Consider the following 12,227-nt stretch of genomic DNA (forward strand, 5'->3'; position numbering starts at 1 on the left):
CAAAAAAACAAAAAAAACTGAAAAATGTCTGTTTAAAGGTTCATACATGACTATGGAAATTACAAGAGAACAGAACCCTATTGGTAAGAAAGCCAAAAGACGTCACAGAAAGACCAATGTAAAAGCACATCAAGTCAACAACAATCAAGGACACGACCCTGCTTCCACTGCTTAATTTACTAAACACGTCTTTAAAAAAATATGATAGGACATAAGGGACGTGATAACATTATTCGATTCATGCACGAAAATGTGTGTCTCATTTATTGTAATATTTTTTTACCTTTTGAAGAAGTTTTTCTTCATATTTGCTGTCCAATTTGGTTATACTTTCTTCCATCCGGTCTGGTTTATCAATGCGTGATCTTGCTCTGTTTTGATATTCTCTTTCGAAACTTTTAACTTCTATAATCACAGCTGTCAAAAAGAATCAAGGGGGGTCTCAAGTCCTACCACAACACTTGTTACTCCCGTAGTGGTATTAATTCAATGTGGATCATGAAAAATTCGACAGATCTTCTGGAGACCCTCAATTTAAGATTATTATCATATTACAATAACATTTAAACCTATGCTTTTTCAACTCTTTATACTTGTATTCCCATTGCTCAGTTATAATATTGAGTCGGAGAGTTCTTCATCCTAATCATATTGACCTATTTTGTCATTATGATATAACTCCTACTATCAATTTTAAATCCAAGCGCGGACATCACTTACTAAAGCCGAATGAGGAAGCATGGGAATCCTAGCTTGGGGGTAATGAAGGAAAAATTCATTCATATACCTTACTTAAGTTTACTAATTATAAACAAAAAATAATGCGATCATAGCTTACATACAGTAGATACTCATGCACGCACATACTGTTAGAACGCATTTTCGTAGCACAAAAATCGAAACTCCTACAACACCGTAGCTTCATTCATTGTATTTAACACGAGGCTACATTAATGTAGCGACTTTGACATACTTGGTGTTGAATATGGCCCTCTATTTCAAAAGTTTGATTATGATTACTTAATCATGTATTTAATATTTTTGAATCTTAATCCGTCTAGCTGTTTGGTACTGTTGTTACTGGTGGGTTGCTACCCCTTAAGGCACGTGTACAACATGCCGAATTCTGCAATATATTTATGGTTGGTATTTTTGAAATCAGAAGTTTATAAGAAGATACATGTACAGAATGGGCGTCTTATACAAAGTCTAAGAAAAATTCCAGAATTGCTAAAAAAAAAAAATAAATAAAAAATGCAGCTGACCATGACATCAATTAAGTATCATAAATTTTTAGAAACAATTTTGGGTATCCTCGACAATCCCTGTTTGGTAATGGGAAAGTCTTTTATTATGATCAAGTAACTATGGCCGCTGCTCTATAAAATTATTAAGTTCCTTAAACGTTTCAGTAAAATCCATCAATACGGAATGGGTACCCCGTCTATCCATCTGAGTTAGAGGCAATTAAGGCAGTAACGCAAATAGAAAACTGAATTTCATTAGAATAAAACAAGCATGTTTAAGAAAAAGAAAATTTTGTTAAACGTTCATTTGCTTAATACACATGCGTGTACTAATCAACAATATAGACATTTACTCTGAAGAGTTTTTTTAACGGTGGACTAGATTTACTGGCGTTCGGCAAATATAAGTTACTCATGGTCGACAGGATTATTGAGGAAACCAGTCATCGGTGTCGATCATGTGTTAATCCCTGTTTGGACTGATATTAATGGTGTTTTTGAATACGGTAATTCCGAAAATTGCAATATAATCGATATTTTTTATTTGAAACCACTGATATACTTCCGGTATACAGTTCATTTCTGGAGATTCCAACTAGACCAAAAAATCTCTAAACCAAACAGAAGTGTTGAATGTCAAAAATAAATAGCTCACTTACTAATGCATTTTAAGATATGATATTAATTTTCAATTGATTAATTACACTATAACAATTAAGTTGAAAAAGGTAGCACTTTCCGTATATCCGTTACACCCTCCATTTCGTGCATTATAAAGGTAGAACATCGTTGCTTCGAGTATATAAGTCGACTGCCTTTGTGGATATAAACCTTTAAAATCCGGAAAAATGTTTCATAACACAGTGTAAGCCAATCATTTACACGATATGAGTGACGCTGACCATCGGCTGACTGTTCCTACACTTGGTTTAATTTTCGTTTTCGTGCTAACGTATATACTCAATACTGTTAAACCCGGTTTGCTCTTATATATAGTATTTTAATTTCATTACGGAATAGGGGGCTTCTTAACGACCCTGACTGTCATTTGGAGTCTCTCATGGACGGTGAAAAGCATTGAAGCGTTTATAAAGTCTCCCGGCATAGCCATACCCGTAAATTTGAGTCATCATGGTGTAGTCGGAGAAATTAGTTGTCAAGTGACCACGTTCATTCATTAAATACATTATCACATGATTTAATGTCGATCTGTGATCTAGTGATCCAATTTGTGATCTGCATGATACACATTGTACAGCCTACAGCATATGCTGAATCTTTGACCCAGCCAGATACTTTTTCGGATAAAATCAACACTTCCCAATGCATGTAAGACATATATGTAGTTAACTTATCGGTGCGCGCCAGTCAATTGATGAAAAATATCCAAGGCCGAAAAAAAATGTTACGTTTCCGATTACCATTCTAAAATTTTGTAGGGTCGGTCGGTTGGGTTTTATTTTTATTTAAAAATTGTTTAATGAAATAAGTCAGTGACAAAAATGATTTATATATATTTAACTCCTTGGTGACACCAAACTCAGAATACAATGAAAACCAAATATGCAAAGACTAAACATGTAATAGACTTAGTCCACGGCATAATTCCTTTTGGAATTCGGCGCTTGAGATATTTTTTTGTCAATGAAGCCACGACAGTGGCTGAAATTGACCTAGGCATCACATGAAAATCTTGCTAAATATCATAATATGCGGTAGCACTCACATGCATCCGCGATCAATACCATTGTGAATGGAAAAAAGTGAAACATGAAATGGAAAGGAGTAAAAATAACCATGAAATTGATATTAATCAAGCAGCATGCAAGGGAAATTTTGCATCTTCCATTTTTTTTAGAAATCCGTATAATATTTACGCACTATTTAATGACTTGTTTCTTCGGACTGTTGTTGCAGTCACCGGCCACCTCATGCGTATGAATATCTCACGTGACTTTAGAAGAAAAGTTTCTGAAGCTGAAGGGGACGCCAAACGGGAAATAGTTTGATTAAATAAGGTGGGTTACTGCACGAAAGCATTCCCTAATGTAGACACGATTCTTTCATTACAGACACTATTTGCGAACAAGTTTTGATTATCTTGAGGGAAAGAATAGATATTTTTTTATGCATCTGTAGCCCCTGCTAGTAGCCTCGCGTCATCCCGCCATCTTGGATTTCTCCAGTTGAGTATCACGACAAATCTAAATATATTCTTTAATTTGCCTGACAATATTTAGATGTAGACTTAAAATAGCTGAAAATAGTATTTGAGAGACAAAGTTTTATATGTTTTAATATAGAAGGGAAAATGAATCCTTTTTTTTCTGCCAGTCAACCCGTTAGTACAGTACTTTCGCGTCATCCTGCATGCATCTCAACAGACGAGCATCATGTCAAATCTTCTGTATTAATCCTGTTTAATTATTTTTTTTATAGAATTGATGTACAATATTTGTAAAATGTTCTTTTTATGATAAATAGGTATGAATCTATCATGAGCTCATAGTCCTGATAATTTACTCTTTTTGGTATGAAATATATGATTATATTCATGTTACAAACTTACGAAGATTTGAACTATTTGAATCAGTTTATAATTATGCAACAACAGCTAAAGTATAGGTATTGTATGCTATACATACATTGTATGTACCAAACAAATACTTGTAACATGTAATCTTTTTCCGACGCAGTTACATGTATTTCCAGAATGAAATGTAGAAAATTATAAATAAAAAGAACAAATGTTACTGCGTGGGCTATCTTTTGTTTTGAATGTGTTCACAATTTGTTACAATGTGTAACTTGTAAACAGTACAGAAACTTGGTTTCAGTTGATGTATTCATATCATAGTTTGTCATCTTAATACATATTCACATATTTACAATTAACAACATATGTTGAACACTGTGTAACGTACTTGTTTTTGTCTAAGTATAGAATAGATAGTAAAAATGTTATTTACCAAAAGTTTTCAGTTTCTGTTTATTTACAATATTTTGACAGCATTGCATTTAATAAGGATGGGATTTGCTAGTTAACTGATTTAGCCATTAAACAAATATATGGGGTCCATTAGTACTGAAAGATACAAGTTGTTTGAATGACACGAAAGTACAGATTGTTTCTATCACAGTCTTGAATGCCCTTTTTGTGTCTTTCAGGACTGCTCCATTTTATGACTCTGTTAGTAACTCTATTAACTAGAGGTGAAAGAACCTTGGTTTTGGGTGAACTACTATGTTGATGCTTTGGTCTGCTTGTATGGTCATAATTCATTTTGAAAGTAATTAAACACCAAAAATGGCAATTTTACATGCTTTGACACACGGACACAGGTTCAACAGTGGTTTAACTAAAGAGTCTCTGTCCATGTATGACTAAGGGTGAACTTAGAGCTGTATAAATATTTGCTTCAATTCTATGATAAGTAAAAGCAGAAGCTATGTAGTGAAGTGATATAAAAAAAATTAGTTTCTGTTTAATATTTCTAAAAAAAAAACAAAAAAACAAACAAAGAAAAAAAAAACAAAAACAAAAACAAAACAAAAACAAAACAAAACAAAAAGCAAAAAAACGTGGAAGAGTGAATTAACATGTATATTTTTAAATTTGTATCGTCGAATCTGTGTGTGAATAGTAAGGAAAGGTTGAGTCATTTTCCCCCATTCGTCTTGTCAACTCAAACTCAAGAAGCCATGGCTGCTCAGCTAATGGACGGTCTTTGAAAAAAAACAATTGTTCTAAAAGAAAGAATGGTGAAAATATTACTTCCCCTAGTTTTAAATATTACAATCCTTTTTTATGATTAGAAATGTGATTTTGCAGTAAGAAACAGGGCAAAATATGAAGGCTGTTGAGATTAAAGGCATTTTCGTCCGTATACGAGTATTGTTAATTAAATATAATATCACTGATGTTTGTATGCATAAGGTCGTACTAGAAAGATATATAAGTCACCTACATTTCGACAAAATGTCCGTCCGCCATCTTGCGTTTTTGAAACCAGGTGCACAAAATCTAAACCGGTCTGGTTCAGGACAGCAGAATATAAATCACGGATTTTAAATGGGGAGAGTTGTGATCACACCAAAGTATTTTAACCCCGCCGCATTTTGTTGCGCCTGTCCAAAGTCAAGAATTTGTGGCATCTGTAAGTCTTGTTTCGTTTTGAACTTTAATGATGTTTTGGGGCCAGATGCAGCCTGCCCTGCGGTGTGAGGCTTCCTCGTCGTTCGTTTGAGGCCAATGGGTGACATTTGGCTGACATTTTCATCCAGGTATGGTTTTGTCTCTTTGATACATTCACCATTTTTATTCTCGGTATATTCAATCAAATGTGTTTCCAAGTTGGTTTTAAAAGCAAATTTGAGCGGCTTCAGTCGACCAACAGTAGCTGCTTAAGCAACACAGAATATTGTTGCTATAAAGACCTCATTACTGTAAACCGCCATGATTTGTTTCAAAACATTTCCATATATAGTTCTACATTCGTTGATTATTGATGTCTCTAGTAACCATCATGTTATATTAATCAAAACAAGAATGACCCGTCTGTAGAAAGCCATCGAAACATTATATATCAATATCATTAACACTCTGGAGATACAGACTAACACAATAATTTCCAAAGTATTTTATTCTCAGGTATGAATGGTTTTATTTAACTCAAAGAACCAAATATTGTCGGCAACGTAAGGAGTGGAATGGTTTTAGAGTCATAACTGTAAAATAGTCTACATAGTTTCTCTACCTAGTGGAATAAACAATGAATTCTGTGAAAAGAACACCCCAAACATCATAGATGGCATGTTTATTAGTATTGGTTAAGTGGACATCTTTGACTCGTACATTTCATTTCGGCAGTTGGGGGAATGAATTTCGATACCCACAATGTTTAAAGGTCAGGGCAGCCACTTTTATTGGTACCGTCTTAGACTTACAGGAAAGGGAAAGACTAGTTATCTGTTTGATAGACAAAAACAACAGTTAACAAAAATATGGTTAACAAAAAAAAAAAAAAAAAAAAAAAAAAAAAAATGAAAACTTTTTGTATGTATTTATTAAATCACATTACAAAGCTATCAATGTAGAAATATCAATCTAAGATAAAATCATTTATAATATAGATAGCATAGTTGTATCGAATGTTCCAAGTGTGATAAAATTCGATAATTCACGCTACGAAATAATTTCACTGTCGGACTTTCTCCCGACAAAAAACGTCACAACTTAGATATTAATCCGCCAATCACAGAATTTAAAATTTATCTCGATAAATTATTTAAAAAATCTATACTTTATGTTCTTTGTTGTGTGTGTCTGTTTTCCATGTCTGGTCTTTGTCCCTAGATTGCATTATTTTGATTACCGATTGATCGAATAACCAAAACATGACCACTCGTGCCAAGAAAGCTTGAGGATTTAACACTCGTTAAATCTAGGCGTTCTTCGGCACTCCTGATAATATTTTGATTATTTACTCTATTATTATTCATATTCATTAGGAATAGAAAAAAAACTTAGAAGACAAACTTCCAATACAGCAAATAATCAGCAGAAATGTGTATATAAAGCGGCATATCCAAGATAATCAATTATGAATGTGTGAAAGCTTCAAATATCTATGGACACGAACACTATATGTGCAGACAAAATACATAGACTTTATTAAATGAACTACGGAAAACTTAACATTTCAAACTCTGTTTTTATTATGATAAGTCTATACACTATAGTAACATGAAAAAAAATTCGTATTCTAAAACTTTCTTATGTCTGGCTATCATCGTGTAGATCTAACAGATTTGGATAGATAACTAAGTCATAACAACCAGATTCCAGAGAAAGTCACACTCTCACATGATAACTAAGTCATAACAACCAGATTCCGTATACAGAGAAAGTCACACTCTCACATGATAACTAAGTCATAACAACCAGATTCCGTATACAGAGAAAGTCACACTCTCACATGATAACTAAGTCATAACAACCAGATTCCGTATACAGAGAAAGTCACACTCTCACATGATAACTAAGTCATAACAACCAGATTCCGTATACAGAGAAAGTCACACTCTCACATGATAACTAAGTCATAACAACCAGATTCCGTATACAGAGAAAGTCACACTCTCACATGATAGGGTACATGTATTATATTTCTCTAGGATGGGTTCCAAAAAATCAATGTTGCATTCGCACCCTTTCATTGTAAAAAAAAATAATAATACATATGATAAAAAGGACAAACATATTTTCTGCATTTTTTCTTATCAATTGGTACGATGTACTACTTAAAATATGAAAATACACTTTAGGTACATTTTAGAAGAATATTAAGTTAACCTTTAACACATTTTATTTTGTCAAAATGACAATTTTGAATTTTTACTCTTTCATTACATATATACTTTGGCGACATTATACCTTTGAAATAGTGTCATATTAAACGAGCATTGTATTACAAATATATTTAAAAGCAAACAAAAAAAATTGTTGATATGACACACACACAAAAAAAAAAAAGTTGAAAATGACAATGAATAACGGTTAATACTGATGTTTAATACATACCTCGGTTACAACGGTAATGCGTTTTAAAGATAAAACGCACAGACCCATCTTTGCAAAATTAATTAGGTTAATATGAACTAGATTAAGGCATGAAAGAGATTTTTTTTAAAATCACATTGATAAGAATAGAACAACTATTTTCACCTCGGGAAAATAAGAAATTAGGCTGGTGTATATGGATGCTTAAAAGTCACAAGGCCGATTTTTGAAAAAGCATGTTAACTTCCGTTCAATTATTATACCCCGCCACACCGAGAGGCGAGGTATTATGAGATTATGAGATTACCTCCGAAAATTCTCGTGTCCGTCCTTTTCCCGACGGTTTCCAGGCGATCACTTGAGAATGGATCACTGAAACTTTGTTCATTTGTTTAAAAAGTACCATAACATTCAATTTAAGTTAAATTTTCATCAAAATCCAAAAACTGTTTTTCGCTCACTTTGAATAATTTGCCCTTCCCCTTTTTTACCATTACGTGCAGGGGTATCACTTAATGTGCCAATGATGCCTTATCTTTTATCAGTTATATTTAAATAAAACATAATAAACAAAAGTGCATACACTTGACTTTAACTAACAAAAAGAGATCAACAATTTTAATTTTACATAAGCACCCCTAGAAAACCTGCGAAAAACAAAACAATAGAAAATAAAACAGAATTAACAAACAAGCCAGCAAAAAACAATCACACAAAAACAAAACAACATATAACAAAAAAAATGGTGGATCAGTACAGAGGGACAACTCAGAGACTTCATATTGATTTATTGATTGTGGTTTTATATTCCATTGTATGCATTTCATTCAATTCAAGACGAGATCAAGATAGATCAATTGAACACATCATTATATATTTTATTTCAATACACCGACTTTGATGTACTACTTCACAGACATAAGAAATATATCTCCCAACTCAGACACGTGCCATTCAGTCGCCGCCACTCTATCTTCTATACTAAGTACTAAGGTCACGTGTTTGGTGGGGAAGAAGTAACATCAAATTTTAAAGACTCAGGTATGACCCACGATCTCTTCCACCCGAAATCTTGATATCTTTTTTTCATATGTGAGGTAGAAACCTTATCGGTTAAATTGTGATGAAAACAGCAAAATAAAAACAAAACAAAAGACAAACAAAAAGAAGCCATAATAAAGATAAAACTAAGGAAAAAAAGCAAAAAGTAATTTGTCTTAGTTTTCAATTATTCTATCATATAATTTATCAAATTTAATCATTAGGTACCGTTGACATTTTAACTTACTTAAAGCTGTATTTTTATTCTTAGGAACGCTTCGAGCTTTTCAATGTTTAACACATTTTGCTTTTTGTAAAGACTTATTGAACTCTTCAAAGATAGGAAAAACTGGTGGACCGCAAGACAAACTTTTTCTTCAAATGAAGAAATTAAACATTTATTTCTATTTTATCACTTTTAAAAGAGGGCAGACAACTTCACAAGCAGATTAATTTCAAATGAGAATTTAAGTTCGTAGAACTAAACAATAGCCGTTGAAATGTAAATATCAATAAATAAGAATTTGGAAATAAGTAAAAGTAATCAAGGGAACCAAGATTCCAGCGGAAATCAAAAGAATGTAATCCAGGTACAAAGACCAGACATGGAAAACAGACATACATAACAAAGAACATTAACTTACCAAAATAATGCATACAAAGTAACAAAAGTAAATGTGCAAATCTGACTTCACTAAAAACTGGGAACATGGACCAGGTGCACTGGCAGGGTAAGCGTCCTCTGCTTTTCTAGAACACCCGCCGAGTTGCTCATAAGAAGTCAATTCCGGGGTAGACGAAAGAGGAAAAGAAAACCATGACACGTTGAACACATCAGTTTTGATGGTGCAGATGTCTACACCGTAACGATCCTCGAGGTTATGATGACGGCCATAAAATTCTGTAGTGATGACTTCAATCTTGTAGCAACATCACCCCGTTTCAGAACACAATTGTAAGGATTCAAGCGCGATACAAAAAGTCTGCGAAGTTACGACAATTAGCTCTGGCATAACATATGAGTTGTAATATGAAATGCTTAAGGAATGCTGCCACAGATGAAATGAGTAAGTATCATCAATCAAAATTTTAAAAGTAAGCATTTTAAGAATCACGAAATGATAAACAAGAATCACGATTTTCAGTTGTGCGCTACAATACTTAAACAAGACATATTTTATACAATAACTGTGCACTAATTTGATACATTAGACTGATTGGTCATTGGAACAGTATGTAATTTTCACCATTTTGTCAATGTCCATGTACATGTATTGCAATAAATAAATAAAAATGCAATACAATATAGTAAGACATGGAGTTCATACGACCAAGATCATACTAATAAATCGGTCCTTACATGGTATTTGTACCCAAGAGGTTTCAGATAGTTCGGACGCGAAATTCCCAGGATTCAAATATTGTTCAAGTGATAATCGTATTTTGTCAGCTAGGGCATCAGTACCAAAGATTTTATGTTCATTGGTATTTCAAATACACATAAATCCGCGCAAATGTAGAATATTCTTATTAGTATACGAAAAGTAGAAAACGCGTAAATGGGGAAAATTGTTGGCGCCGATATTTAACAAAAAGACTCATACAAAATTAAAGAAAAGGTACAAGTGAACAATTTTTGTCTTGTTTAAGTTATCTGTTCTTATCATTCCATCCAATCCAGTCTGCTATTCCCCCGCCAATAATACCACCAACAGCATTTCCTATATAGCCTCCGGCTACTCCTCCAACTACTCCACCTAAAATAGGAATCGGTATAATCGCCTGTACAAATGCCGATGAATAAACTGCAAGTGGTACACTTACACCAGATCAACCAAGTTCTCGTGTGATATGACGTTTTTTCATAGAATCAGACATAGTTGATTTATTTATATTGTACACACGTTTTGTCAAGAGAATAGATTCAAAACCGTACGACAATACCAATTGTGATGCACCTGGCCATTGTCTCTGCCCGGTGTATACTACAGAAGTTCCCGTTTCTGTCGTTTTAGGATTAACAACGCTACCCGAAGAAGTCCCTATTATATCATCCGCACAATTAGCGGCGGTTGTTTTAGCTGTTTTCTTTCCAGTTTCTTCAGCCACGGCTGCTGCTGATTGTTTTACAGAAGATTTCATCGCATTAGTCATGCCATCTCTTGATAGCGTTTCTGTTGCATCAACAACTGTTTCAGTTACGGCTGATTTAGCGGTTTCTTTAAATGTTACACTCGTGGTTTGTCTTGCTGCTGCAGTACTGACATTTCCAGCACCGCTTCGTAACGATTTTTCCCCTGCCTCTGCTGTAACTCTTAATAGCGCTAGCACTTGTTTCTTTAGAAGTTGACACAGCCAGACTTTTAGATAAAGAAGCATCTTTTGAAGTATTTGTGATGACACTCGCTGTTTTACCTGTTACACTGGCTGCAGTACAAATTTCTGTTGCATCGACTTTCACTTTTTCTACAATTTCTACAATAGTCGTAGTTGCTTCATTAGATGTTATCATTGTAATATCATGTGCTCCTTGTGGTGAAACCGCTTTTACAACTGATTCACGTGATTTTTCTATTGCGTTAATCACACCATGGGACTTAAGGCCATTGCAAGATAGTCTAAGAACTCCGCAACTTAGTACTGAATCGAAACCATCAGCCACCATGCTTTTACCGGTTGATGTCTCTATTTGAAGTGATCTGTTTTCACCAGTAAAGATCCAGTTGACAAAGCTTTCACAGTTGTTAGCACCAAAGGAGTATTCAGATTCATCTATTCTAGACCTCGCTCGCTCGATTGCATCCCTTTTATCAGATTCAATATGAGGGTAGTCAGGTCTGTCCACAATAAAAATGTCTTCATTACCGAAGTCCAGTATCTTTTCTTCAATTTTGTCATATTCACTGTAAACAATTAAATCTTGACATATCTTCCCAAGTGCTCGACCTTTAAAAAACTCTTTTATACTCGGTTTGTAATGAATTATCTCGCAAGAAAATTCTTTTGCCTCTGCTATGAACAAGTGATGAAAATAGTCCTGAAATCTTCGGTAAACTTTGACCTCGACGCAAGAACTTATTTTTAGTTGAAAATCAGCAAAGGTTCTTATTTCCATGTCCTAGAAAAAAAGACGTATAAAATGTATAATATTGCCCGTATAAATAAGTTGGCTGTATCGTTATCTTAACTGGCCTTTCAAATAATAAACTGCAAGTATTTCATTTACAAATAATGAGAGAGGAGACACGAAGGAAAACCGAACGAACAATTTCAGATCTGGACTTTAAATAAGTAGTATGTATATTCAAGCATTCAGCAATTGACTCTAAAAAAGTCTGGCGTACTGTATACGTGGGTTGTAATTCTAGTGTCTTGTT

Source organism: Perna viridis, chromosome 1 (assembly GCF_037379345.1).
Source record: "Perna viridis isolate PV_CMFRI_1.1 ecotype Kerala chromosome 1, ASM3737934v1, whole genome shotgun sequence".
NCBI lineage: Eukaryota > Metazoa > Mollusca > Bivalvia > Mytilida > Mytilidae > Perna > Perna viridis.